Source organism: Eucyclogobius newberryi, unplaced genomic scaffold (assembly GCF_026437365.1).
Source record: "Eucyclogobius newberryi isolate DKJ021-1_F unplaced genomic scaffold, fEucNew1.0.hap1 SCAF_4, whole genome shotgun sequence".
NCBI lineage: Eukaryota > Metazoa > Chordata > Actinopteri > Gobiiformes > Gobiidae > Eucyclogobius > Eucyclogobius newberryi.
Window position 1 is genome coordinate 41,471,155 of NW_027316056.1, and position 11,990 is coordinate 41,483,144.

The following is an 11,990-nucleotide window of genomic DNA, read 5'->3' on the forward strand; positions in this document are numbered from 1 at the left end:
TCAACATATATTCTAAAACAGTCAATTCCCTAAAACACCCCTCCTATTTTCCCCCAATGTTCTGCCCCGGAACCTACTTAAGGTGCTCCGTCTCCCTGGGGACTCTTTTGTCTGGCGCACCTAAAATGGCTGACACATCAGGTAAGGTATAATTTAATTTTGATTAACCAACAGTTACATTCTCTTTTCTGTTGCAGGTCAACTTACACCACAACCTTCTCAATAAATCCTTTTAAACATCTACTTGTTTCCTTGTACTCTTCCTAAGCCTATGTAATGGTACATACAGCTACATTACATTTCTTCCCCCCTCTTTTACGGATAAAGTACATCTACTCTTCAAACACTCTGGACAGTGAGTCAGCAACTATGTTTGACTTGCCAGGTTTGTAGAAAACAGAGAAGTTGAATGGTTGCAAAGCCAGGTACCAACCAGCAATTCTCGTATTCGAGTCCTTCATTTTGTGGAGCCACTGGAGAGCACGATGATCCGTTTCCAAACTGAAATGTCGGCCCAACAGGTAGTATCTCAGCGACTCAATCGCCCACTTCATGGCCAAGCACTCCTTTTCCACGGTCGAATATCTGGTCTCTCTGTCCAACAGCTTCCTGCTCAGAAACACAACTGGTCTCCTCTCTCCATCCACCTCCTGCAACAGAACTCCACCTAGGCCCACTCCTGATGCATCAGTTTGTAAGATAAAGGATTTGTCAAAATCCGGAGTTTGCAGAACGGTGCATTTGTCCAGGGCTTCCTTGAGGTCCCTAAAAGCACACTCACATTGGTCAGTCCATTTTACCTTTCTTGGTGCTGCCGATTTGGTGAGGTCATTTAGAACAGCTGAGCGGTCTGCAAAGTGGGGAATGAATTTCCTGTACCAGCCGACCAGACCTAGGAAACTTTTCACCTTCTTCTTAGTGGCTGGAATGGGGAAGGAATAGATGGCCTCCATTTTCCCCACCTGGGGCCTAAGTTTGCCATGTCCAATGACAAAACCCAGGTACTCCACCTCTCTCTGAGCCAGACAGCATTTCTTAGGGTTGATAGTTAAGCCAGCGGATTTTATGCATAGCAGGACTTGTTCCAGATGAGCCATGTGTTCTTCCCAGGTTTGGCTGTAGATAACCACATCATCCAAGTATGCAGCTGAAAACTCTGAAACATCTCTCAGAACATAGTCCATTAGTCTTTGAAACGTAGCTGGTGCACCCTGCAGTCCAAAAGGCATCACTCGAAATTGGTACATACCAAACGGAGTTTTAAATCCTGTCAGTTCTTTGACTTCTGGAGCCAATGCCACCTGCCAATAGCCTTTGCTCAGGTCTAAGGTGGAAATGAACTTTGCCTGCCCCACTCGCTCCATCAGCTCGTCAATTCTAGGCATTGGGTAAAGATCACACAATGAAACAGAATTTAAGTAGCGAAAATCAATGCAAAATCTTAGAGAGCCGTCCTTTTTGGGCACCAGAACCACTGGACTGCACCATTCACTATTTGAAACTTCAATTATGCCTAGTTCCAGCATCAATTTTATTTCCTTTTTCAATGTTTGCACCAACCGCTCTGGAATTCTGTAGCTCTTTCGACATGGAGGAGCCTCTCTCTTTAGCCGGATGTTGTGCTGGACTAGGTCTGTGTAACCAGGAGAGTCTTTGAACAGTTCTGGGTCAATGAGAGGAGTCACTTGTTCCTGCTGGGAGACAGACAAATGTGACATCTCTATGCCTGCTGATTCAACCAGACTTCCAGGCATAAACTTCTCTGGTATTTCTTCATCCTGCACCCCACAAATCAGCAGCTGAGGGACAGATTCCTGGCGAGACTGAAACTCTTTTAACAAGTTCACATGAAACGTTTGGTGTTTTTTTTTTCTGTCAGGCATAAATAGTTCATATGTGACCTTACCCACTCTTCTGCTGATTTCATAGGGACCATGCCATTTGGAGAGGAGTTTACTGTCGGAGGTGGGGAGTAGAAGTAGCACCTTCTGGCCAGCTTCAAAGCTTCTTTCTCTAGCTTTGCGGTCATACCAGGTCTTCTGATTTTGTTGAGAAGTCTTCATAGTCTCTTGTGCCAATGCAGACATATCTTCCAGACGTTGCCTCATTTTTATCACGTAAGCCACCACGTTCTCTTCTGAGGGGGTTGGGTTCTCCCAGTAGTCCTTGAGGAGGTCCAGTGGCCCCCTTACTTGACGTCCATAGAGCAACTCGAATGGTGAGAACCCCGTTGAAGCCTGTGGCACTTCACGATATGCAAACAGCAGATACGGCAACCATTGGTCCCAGTCCGCTCCTGTGTGAGAGACAAACTTGCGCAGCATATTTTTTAATGTTTGGTTGTACCGCTCAACTAGCCCGTCCGTCTGGGGGTGGTATGGGGTGGTCCTAATACCCTTAATCCCAAGGAGCTTATAAACCTGCTGTAATAATTTAGACATAAAGTTTGTCCCACAGTCCGTCAAAACCTCTTTTGGTATTCCCACCCTGGAAAAGTGCTGTAACAAACAATTAGCAACATTTCTGGCTTTAATTGTTTTTAAAGGGAAAGCCTCCGGATACCGAGTTGCATAATCACAGATTACTAAAATGAACTTGTTCCCTGTACTGCTGCGTTCTAAGGGCCCAACAATGTCCATTCCTATTCTTTCAAATGGAGTTTCAATGATAGGTAGAGGCTGCAACATAGCTCTAGGGGCTTTGCGGGATGAAGCAAGTTGACATATTTCACATGAATTACAGAATTTTGACAGGTCACTGTATATGCCCGGCCAAACAAATCTGCTTGTAATTCTGCATAAAGTTTTTTGGAACGCCATGTGTCCCGCCCATGGTACTGAATGTCCGAGCTCCATAATTTGGAATCTGAATGGTTTTGGTACTGCTAAGGCTTGCACATTACCTTTGCATTGATATAAAATGCCCGCTTTAATGATGTATGTTGCCTCCTCTACACACCCTGGGCTGCCCTGTTTCACCCCTTCAATTTCTGACACTTTTTGAAACCAAGGTTTTAGGGTTGCATCCTCTTTTTGCAGAGTGGATACATCAGGTGGAAGTTCCAGCTCTATGTGATGAGAGGGTTTGACTGGAATTTCTGTGAGTTTGCTAGCAGTTACTTTGAACTTTTCACGCCTTTTTTGTGCCTTGGATTTAACAGGTTTTCCCCCCACAGGCTCAAAGTCTTCCCCCCAGAATGGTAACTCTTGTAAGGACTCTTTTGCACTCTGAGCCCTTGTAGTAACCATATTAAAAGTTTTAGATGACTTTGCTTTTTCTGGTAAATTCTCAGGTATTTTTAGGTTCTCAGGGACAGATTCTGATTCTTGCACCAAGTCCAGCAAGATTGGAACATCATTACCAAGAATCACATCAAAGGGTAGGTTTGGAGCTAAAGCTACTGGCATCAGAAAAGTCTGACCTCCAACTGTCAAGTAGACTTCTGCTGTAGGATACTGGTGTTCATCTCCATGAATGCAGCTAATGCTAGTTTTATCCTCACTCCATTTCTCCCTTGACACCAGACTGGACAAAACCACGGACTGAAACCCACCCGTATCTAACAGAGCTGTAGTACGGTAACCATTTATCAGTACTGGGGAGGTATGTGCTTTCTGGGTTATTACAAAACGGCCGGGCAAAACAGGTCTAGGCACTGCACAGTAAAGAGATGGCTTTGATTCATTGGCTAGAGGGCAAGAGTACTGGGTATGACCTAGCCCATTACACACGTAACACCTGACTTCTCTATCGGACCTATGTACATAGTTACCAGGGTGTGCCCTTTGAATATTGCTGGATGTAAAGTGTCTAGGTCTTGACAAAGCCCTGTTCTGACCAAAAGCCCTTTCACCCCCATTGGACTTACTTTGGGCTTGAGCTCTGTGTCCATATTCTCGGTCTTTGCTTCTCTGCGCCTGGTTAGAGTTGTGGCCATAGGTGGTGTTGAATCCCTTCCTTGCTGCTTGGAAAACCTCTGCTAGCTCTGCTGCTTGTTCTGCAGTCTTTGGGTCCCGTTCGCGGATCCAAACTTGGAGCTCTGGGTGAACCATTTGCAGGAACTGCTCCAAAATTAATGTCTCTGTAATCTCCTGTTTTGTATTTTTTTCTGGTTTGACCCATTTTAAGAACAGGTCCTTCAGTCGCACATACAGTTCCTTTGGGGTTTCATCCGGGAGGATCTCTGTAGATCGGAATCTTTTACGATAAGTCTCTGATGTGATTTCATATTTTGACAATATTGCAGCTTTCACTTTTGCATAATTTTCAGCATCAGTAATGTCCATTTGTACATATGCACTGCGAGCCTTGCCTGTGAGAAGAGCCACTAGGCGGAGAGCCCACTCATCTCTTGGCCATCTGCAGACTTGAGCCATTCTCTCAAAAGTGGTGAGGAAATGTTCAATGTCATCGTCTGGAGACAGAGGCAACAGCTTTGGCTCTCTGTGGATCACCATCTCTCTGTAAAATCGGTTCTGCTCACAGTGACTGGGGCCTTCATCTTCATCAACAGTCTCATCTGTAGAGGGAGCCATTTCCCGCTCCTGGTCTCGTCTTTGGCTGACGCAAGTCACCAAAGACTGCATTTCTCTCATTTGGTGCTGTAGGTTTTTCCATTTTGTTTCTTGTTGTGCTGCTTCTCTTTCAAGACGCTGATCTCTGGCTGCCTGCGACTGTGCGAGTGTCCTTACCAGCGCAGTCAACTCTTCAAACTTGTCCACAGGGTTACAAGTTGCTTCAGTCCCCTGGTCAGCAGCTTCACTTGTCCCCACATCTGGATCATTGTGTTGATCAATCTGCACTCTTCTTCTTGTACTCATCTTCAGTTACTCTGCTGCCTGGGCCCCAGCTTCTGACACCAATTGTTACGCCCGGATAGCAACCTCAGCGGCATTGACGAGGACAGAGCAGAGCTGAGACGGTTTAGATGATGCAGATCCACGCGCATTTATTTTACAGTGATTTACAAACAAGGAACGGGTTTAAAATACAGCAACATGTTCACACAGCAGCAAGACACAAGCAACTGCCGCCAGGCGCCTTTTATAGGCCACTGGGTTAACTGGACCCTCCTACTCCGAGGACCAGGTAAGTTTCAATCTTCCTAAAACCGCACAGATAAAAGCTAACTGTAGAAAAACAGTGTCACTATACATACTTCAATTAAATACAAAATATATTCTTTATTTAATTTACTGTGCACAATTTCAATCTCAACATATATTCTAAAACAGTCAATTCCCTAAAACACCCCTCCTATTTTCCCCCAATGTTCTGCCCCGGAACCTACTTAAGGTGCTCCGTCTCCCTGGGGACTCTTTTGTCTGGCGCACCTAAAATGGCTGACACATCAGGTAAGGTATAATTTAATTTTGATTAACCAACAGTTACATTCTCTTTTCTGTTGCAGGTCAACTTACACCACAACCTTCTCAATAAATCCTTTTAAACATCTACTTGTTTCCTTGTACTCTTCCTAAGCCTATGTAATGGTACATACAGCTACATTACACACCCTATTACCTTTAACTGTAAGCGGAGGGATTAAAATCACTGGAGAGATATTCCGATAGTAATTAGTTATCAAATCTAGCAGCGTTATGAGCACTAAACCTATATTCGCCATTACGTATTTAGCTTTTCACAAGATCACAAATTCAGTCTTCAGTGTTAAAATTTAATACATAAATCCATGATGATTGTTGAGCTCATGGATCCTAACCATGTACTTGTGGAAAAGCTAACATAAGACTTTTTCCAGACAACATTTTTTGACCTTTGTGGTGGGATAATGCATGTCAAAAAAGGAAACAACCCATAAACTCATATCAAGTGTTTGATGATGAATAAAAGCCAATTTCCAAGTTGATGCTCACCGCCCCAGAGTGCATGTTGAATGACATGGTTTTCAGAATATGCTACATAATCCAACAACTTCATTGATTAGTTCAAGAAACATTTATTCTGTCTAATATAATACCAGTCGTAAGTCAGTGCTAAAGAATAATTGGTGGAAAAGTCCTTTTTTGAGGTCATTAACTCTGAAGACTGAAGGAATCAGACCAGCATTGTTTGATTTTTTCTCATACGTGTACAACAATACTACCTTTAACTGTAAGCAGAAGAATTTAACTCTGTGTGGTGATATTTTCCAACAGTAAGTGGTTATCAAAGCTAGCGGCGTTATGAGCAATAAACATATAATCGCGATTTGTTACATCTAAAGTGTTTCACAAGATCACAAATATCGTCTTAAGTGTTAAAATTGAATAATCATCTGCCATGACGTTCAGTCAGCTCATGTATCTTAAAGATAAACTTGTGGTAAAGCTTACATAAGACTTTTTTTCGAGACACAATTTTTTTCACCTTTGTGGTGGGATAATGCATATTAATGATGGAAACAACCCATAAACTCATAAGTGTTTGATGATGATAAATCAAAGCCATTTTCCAAGTTGATGCTCACCGCCCCAGAGTGCATGTTGAATGACATGGTTTTCAGAATATGCTACATAATCCAACAACTTCATTGATTAATTCAAGAAACATTTATTCTGTCTAATATAATACCAGTCGTAAGTCAGTGTTAAAGTATAATTGGTGGAAAAGTCCTTTTTTGAGGTCTTTAACTCTGAAGACTGAAGGAATCAGACCAGCATTGTTTGATTTTTTGTCATACATGTACAACAATACTACCTTTAACTGTAAGCAGAGGAATTTAACTCTGTGTGGTGAGATATTCCAACAGTAAGTGGTTATCAAAGCCAACAGCGTTATGAGCAATAAACATATAATTGCGATTTGTTACATCTAAAGTGTTTCACAAGATCACAAATATCGTCTTAAGTGTAAAAATTGAATAAACATCTGCCATGACGTTCAGTCAGCTCATGTATCTTAAAGATAAACTTGTGGTAAAGCTTACATAAGACTTTTTTTTCGAGACACATATTCATGATGGAAACAACCCATAAACTGTACGTCAGTGCTAAAGTATAATTGGTGGAAAAATCCTTTTTTGAGGTCATTAAAGGTGAAACAATCGGACCAGCATTGTTAGATTTTTGTTTTGTTTTACATGTACAGCAATACTACCGTTAACTGTAAGCAGAGGAATTAACTCTGTGTAGTGAGATATTCCAACAGTAAGTGGTTATCAAAGCCAGCGGCGTTCTGAGCAATGAACATATAATCGCGATTTGTAACATCTAAAGTGTTTCACAAGATCACAAATACCGTCTTAAGTGTTAAAATTTAATAAATAAATGCCATGATGTTCAGTCAGCTCCATTCATCCATCAATTTTCTGACGTTTTATCCGGGGCCGGGTCGCGGGGGCAGCAGTCTGAGCAGGGACTCCCAGACTTCCTTCTCCCCAGACACTTCCTCCAACTCCTCCGGGGGGATCCCGAGGCGTTCCCAGGCCAGCCGAGAGACATAGTCTCTCCAGCGTGTCCTGGGTCTTCCCCGGGGTCTCTTCCCGGTGGGACATGTCTGAAACACTTCCCGAGGGAGGCGCCCAGGAGGCATCCGGAACAGATGCCCGAGCCACCTCAGCTGACTCCTCTCGAGGTGGAGGAGCAGCGGCTATGCTCCGAGATCCTCTTGTGTGAATGAGCTCCTCGGCCCATCTCTAAGGGAGCGCCCAGCCACCCGGCGGAGGAAACTCTTGTATCTGCAATCTTGTCCTTTCGGTCATTACCCAAAGCTCATGGTGAGGGTTGGAGCGTAGATTGACTGGTAAATTGAGAGCTTTGTCTTTGGACTCAGCTCCTTCTTTACCACAACAGTCGATGCAGCGGCTGCAGTGCACCGATCCAACTGTCAATCTCCCGTTCCATCCTTCACTCAATCTTGAACAAGACCCCGAGATACTTGAACTCCTCCACTTGGGTCAAGGACTCCTCACCCACCCGGAGAGGGCAAGCAACTTTTTTCCGATTGAGAACCATAACCTGGGATTTGGAGGTGCTGATTCTCATTCCAGCCGCTTCACACAACCGAGTGATGTCCTGATGGAGCCATCAGGACAACATCGTCTACAAACAGCAGAGATGAGATCCTGTGGTCCCCAAGCCGGACACCCTGGTGACAAAGGGCAGCCCTGGCAGAGTCCAACATGCACTGGGAACAGGTCTGACTTACTGCCAGCAATGCGAACACAGCTCCTGCTCCGGTCATACAGGGACCGGAATATTTTGTATTTATTTTACTTATATGACCATAGCTTCTCAAGTAGGAGCCAGCGTAACCTTGGATCAAATCGGGAAGAAGAAAATGGTTGGAACCACTGCTCTATTGGACTAAAACCAATGTTCTTTTCATATATTCTGTCAGTCTAAATTCTTTCTGACTTTTAATCTTATCTTGTATAACAGCCATTTGGCCATTCCGTGTCAATGCCCGATCTCGTCCGATCTTCGGTCAAACAGGTATGGGTTAGTACTTGAATGGGAGACTGCTGTAACACATGGTGCCACAGGGGGGTGGTAATGCACACCGTCATTGTGTCCTTGGGCAAGACACTTCATCCACCTTTCCTCCAGTTTCCATGTATGCAGGTGTATGAATGAGTGAATGTGGGACAACAGATGCAATTTAGGCCATTTCATTAATATCCACTGACAAAATATAACAAATCCTAATAATCATGGCTCAGTTTGATCGTTTTAACCTCTACATTGTAAGTGATCGTTTTCTCTCATCGTGATAGGAAGTGAATAAACAAGTGCGTAAACAGATCGATGGACATTACAATGACTTTATTCCACAGCTCAGTGTCTTTCATTCACACAGGTCCTTAAGATAAATGTGTACAGTATATACAATTTAAACACAGTTACCATGGTTACCGCATGCCCAGAGTCACTATGAGGAGAGGTTTCCATCAGAAGCACAGTAGAATATTTATGTTCAGGCATAGATTCGCTGTGTCCACTAGGGGGCATCGCAGCAGCCGCACAGCCTTTGCACAGCTGTAGCTCTGGAGATAAACAACATGTGGGACTCTTCTTCATGCACATGGGCCAGGCAGGAGGCTCAAGTAGGGGGCGCTCTCCTCACTGGCACCTTTTAAAACCAAACAAGATCCTTATAACCAAAATTATACAAAACAAAATCCAAGGATTATCTTCATACAATGGAGCGTGTCATTTGCCCGATGTGCGTCAACCATGCTAGTTGCTAGCTTGACTGTCTGTATTGTCCTTATTCGAAAATGGCAAAAATGTTATCACCACTTAAAGGCACAGTACGTAACTTTCTACCCCAAAAATAGACTAAAGCAGACAAAGACATGTCTCTTTTCCCTGTGTTTGTACATGCTTTAAGTGAGGACACATATGGTGCAATCTAGCATTTAACCTTGTTCAAACTTTGTTCCTTCATCAAAAATTTCAGGGAAAGCTAGCTTTGGTTTATTTTCCCATGGTAATTTGCTCTGCTGCCAGAAGCTGGAGCTATAACATAAATCCTGAAGAGGGGTCACCTTGCAGATATAAAGTAATGCATGCGAACAGTACATTATTTTATCCTTCCAAAACATGACATGCCAAAGCAAAAGAACAAGAGCAAGTTTAAATGAATGAATCTAATGCAAAATGTGTCCTTTAAAACATGTACAAGGTTAGTACTCCACTCTAGAAGAGTATTATGTTTTTTAAATGAAGCTCAAATCATTTTATGAAATAGGTGTACAAGTTTGACATTACTCAAGGAACGTTAGATTGTCAGCACAAATAATATTACCATGTATAATAGGTTAATTCTCCATTTAGGTTGACTATTTTGACCAAAATCCTGCCCAGGTTACACAAATAGCAACTCCTAAAGATGGGTTGAATGTGTCTTTTTTCAGTTTTTGGTGGGATAGTTAACTTAGACGGAGGTTAAAGCTGGGGTACCTGACCTTCTTTTGAAAATGTGAATATGTTGTTTCTGCCCTCACCTAGTAAATTGTAAAAGCAGCACTTGGTGACTGAATCAGTCCGCTGTGCTCTGTTTGCATCTAATTATGAAACATTTTGCCTGATGTGTCGCTATGCTGTGTTTTGGGATGAGAGTGGGTTTGCTGTTCCGAGGCTGGGCACGCGTGTGAAAATCCATGCATGAGAACTGGGAACTAGTTAGATTAGTGGGTAATTGATTAGATACTCATTTCAGAGTTTGAGAATCCTGTACCCCGGCTTTAAGCTGAACAGTTTTCATCACATGCACACCTCAGCACACACCTAACCTTTGGAACCAGCCACATTTGAATAAAATAGAATGAAACGTTTAGACTTTTGTCCCTCATGAGATGTAAACATACTGTGTGTAGTGACCCCCAGAGTCCAGCAGATGGCAGAAAACATATATAAAGTACCACTATGAGATAAAAAGTACGTCCCGTCTGCAGCTGAGAGAAAGCTAGACAGCGCCGGCTTGACCCTGTTGTTTACAGTTTTTATATTTTGGCGTCACAGGTTTTTTTGCAGCGTCGTCCCTTTGTCCATCGCTCGGTTCAGTTTTTGCTCGGACGCCGTAAACAGAATTTGGATTGTTGTTTCCAGAGTTGGTTTGAGCAGGGTCGGAGGCAGCAGCTAGCACCAGGGCAAAGAGCGCAGCACAGGAAGCCCACAGAGAAGTGCACTGTCCGTGGGAAAGGTCACGCCCACAGCAGCACGTTTACACTGGAAACAGCATTGTACGAGGAACTATCTGGACGCATAAGAAACCATAAAAGGGCACGGAAAACTGCTCCTCCATGCACTCGTCATCATTCTGCCAGGATTTTTCCACAATATGTGATTTTTATGGCTTGAAATGACCTTGAACATTTGTCTCATCCCAAAACATTTGAAGGAAGCTGGATGATATTACAGGTTCCCTCACACTTTCCAGGACATTTTTAGTTTTGTCATTACGGCATTTACAAAGAAATTACCAGGTTATTATAGTTTTGATCATAAATATGTAGTCTAAGGCATCACCTGAAGTTCACACGGCAAACATCACTGTTCGCTCAAATTAGATGGAAAACACTTGTGAACCCAAACATATTGACTATTTTTTATTGTAGTTTTGATACATATTCTTCCTATGTTACACTTTTAACACTGGAAAATAAGGGACGTATAAATGTGATGGTCATGTCTAGCAGATGAGAGAAAGAGGTAAAGAGGTGTAGGGGGGTCCGGGGGTCCTCCCTCAAGACATTTTGTACTAAAGAAGTGCCATTTCTTGCATTCTGGTGGGTTTTAGAGTTCTTCTCCCCAAAAAACTCAACTGCTCTTGTTACTGTGACGATTGCAGGAGCAGTTTCTAGTCATTTTCAAAAATAAAGCGAGGAAAAGGGTCAATATATTTTCAAGGATTAAATGTGTAAGTATGTAATTCCAGGTTTTCCAGGACACGTGGAAACCTTAGAGAAAATGTAAACTTGGAGAAAGGGGTGGGAAGTTTACATGTTCTTCCCACTTGCCTTTTTGAAAAATGTTGAATAGTATTTCTGGAACATTATTTTTTACGCTGACATTTTTACTGTGTGCAGGTCGCCTTACCACAGATCTGACCTGTAACTTTATTTGGTGATTTCACTTTCTTGTCTCCATGGAGAAAGTCTGATGGCATGCTGTGGAACATTCCAGGCAAAGCAACGTCATCTCCATGGAGACAAGAGGGTGCCAGAAACTTGAAAAAAACTCAAATTCAGTCATTGTTTTTTAAAGACTAATAGGTAAAAATGGGAATAGAACATATGGCCATATGTTTACACATTTATGAAAAACATTATTTCGTATGGCAGATAAATACATTTTCTTATTATATTAGTTATTATTTATTCATAAGCGAAAAGGATATGGATCAGTATTGGTCAAAAAAAATAATCCAGATAAGCCCATCCCTACTTTCCTGTCTCCTTTCTCCTTAGGCCTAGCCTAGCACAGCCGGGTTGTAACATTCTTGGAAACAAGCAGCAGTGGTCAGTGGGAGAAAAGGTTTCAAAG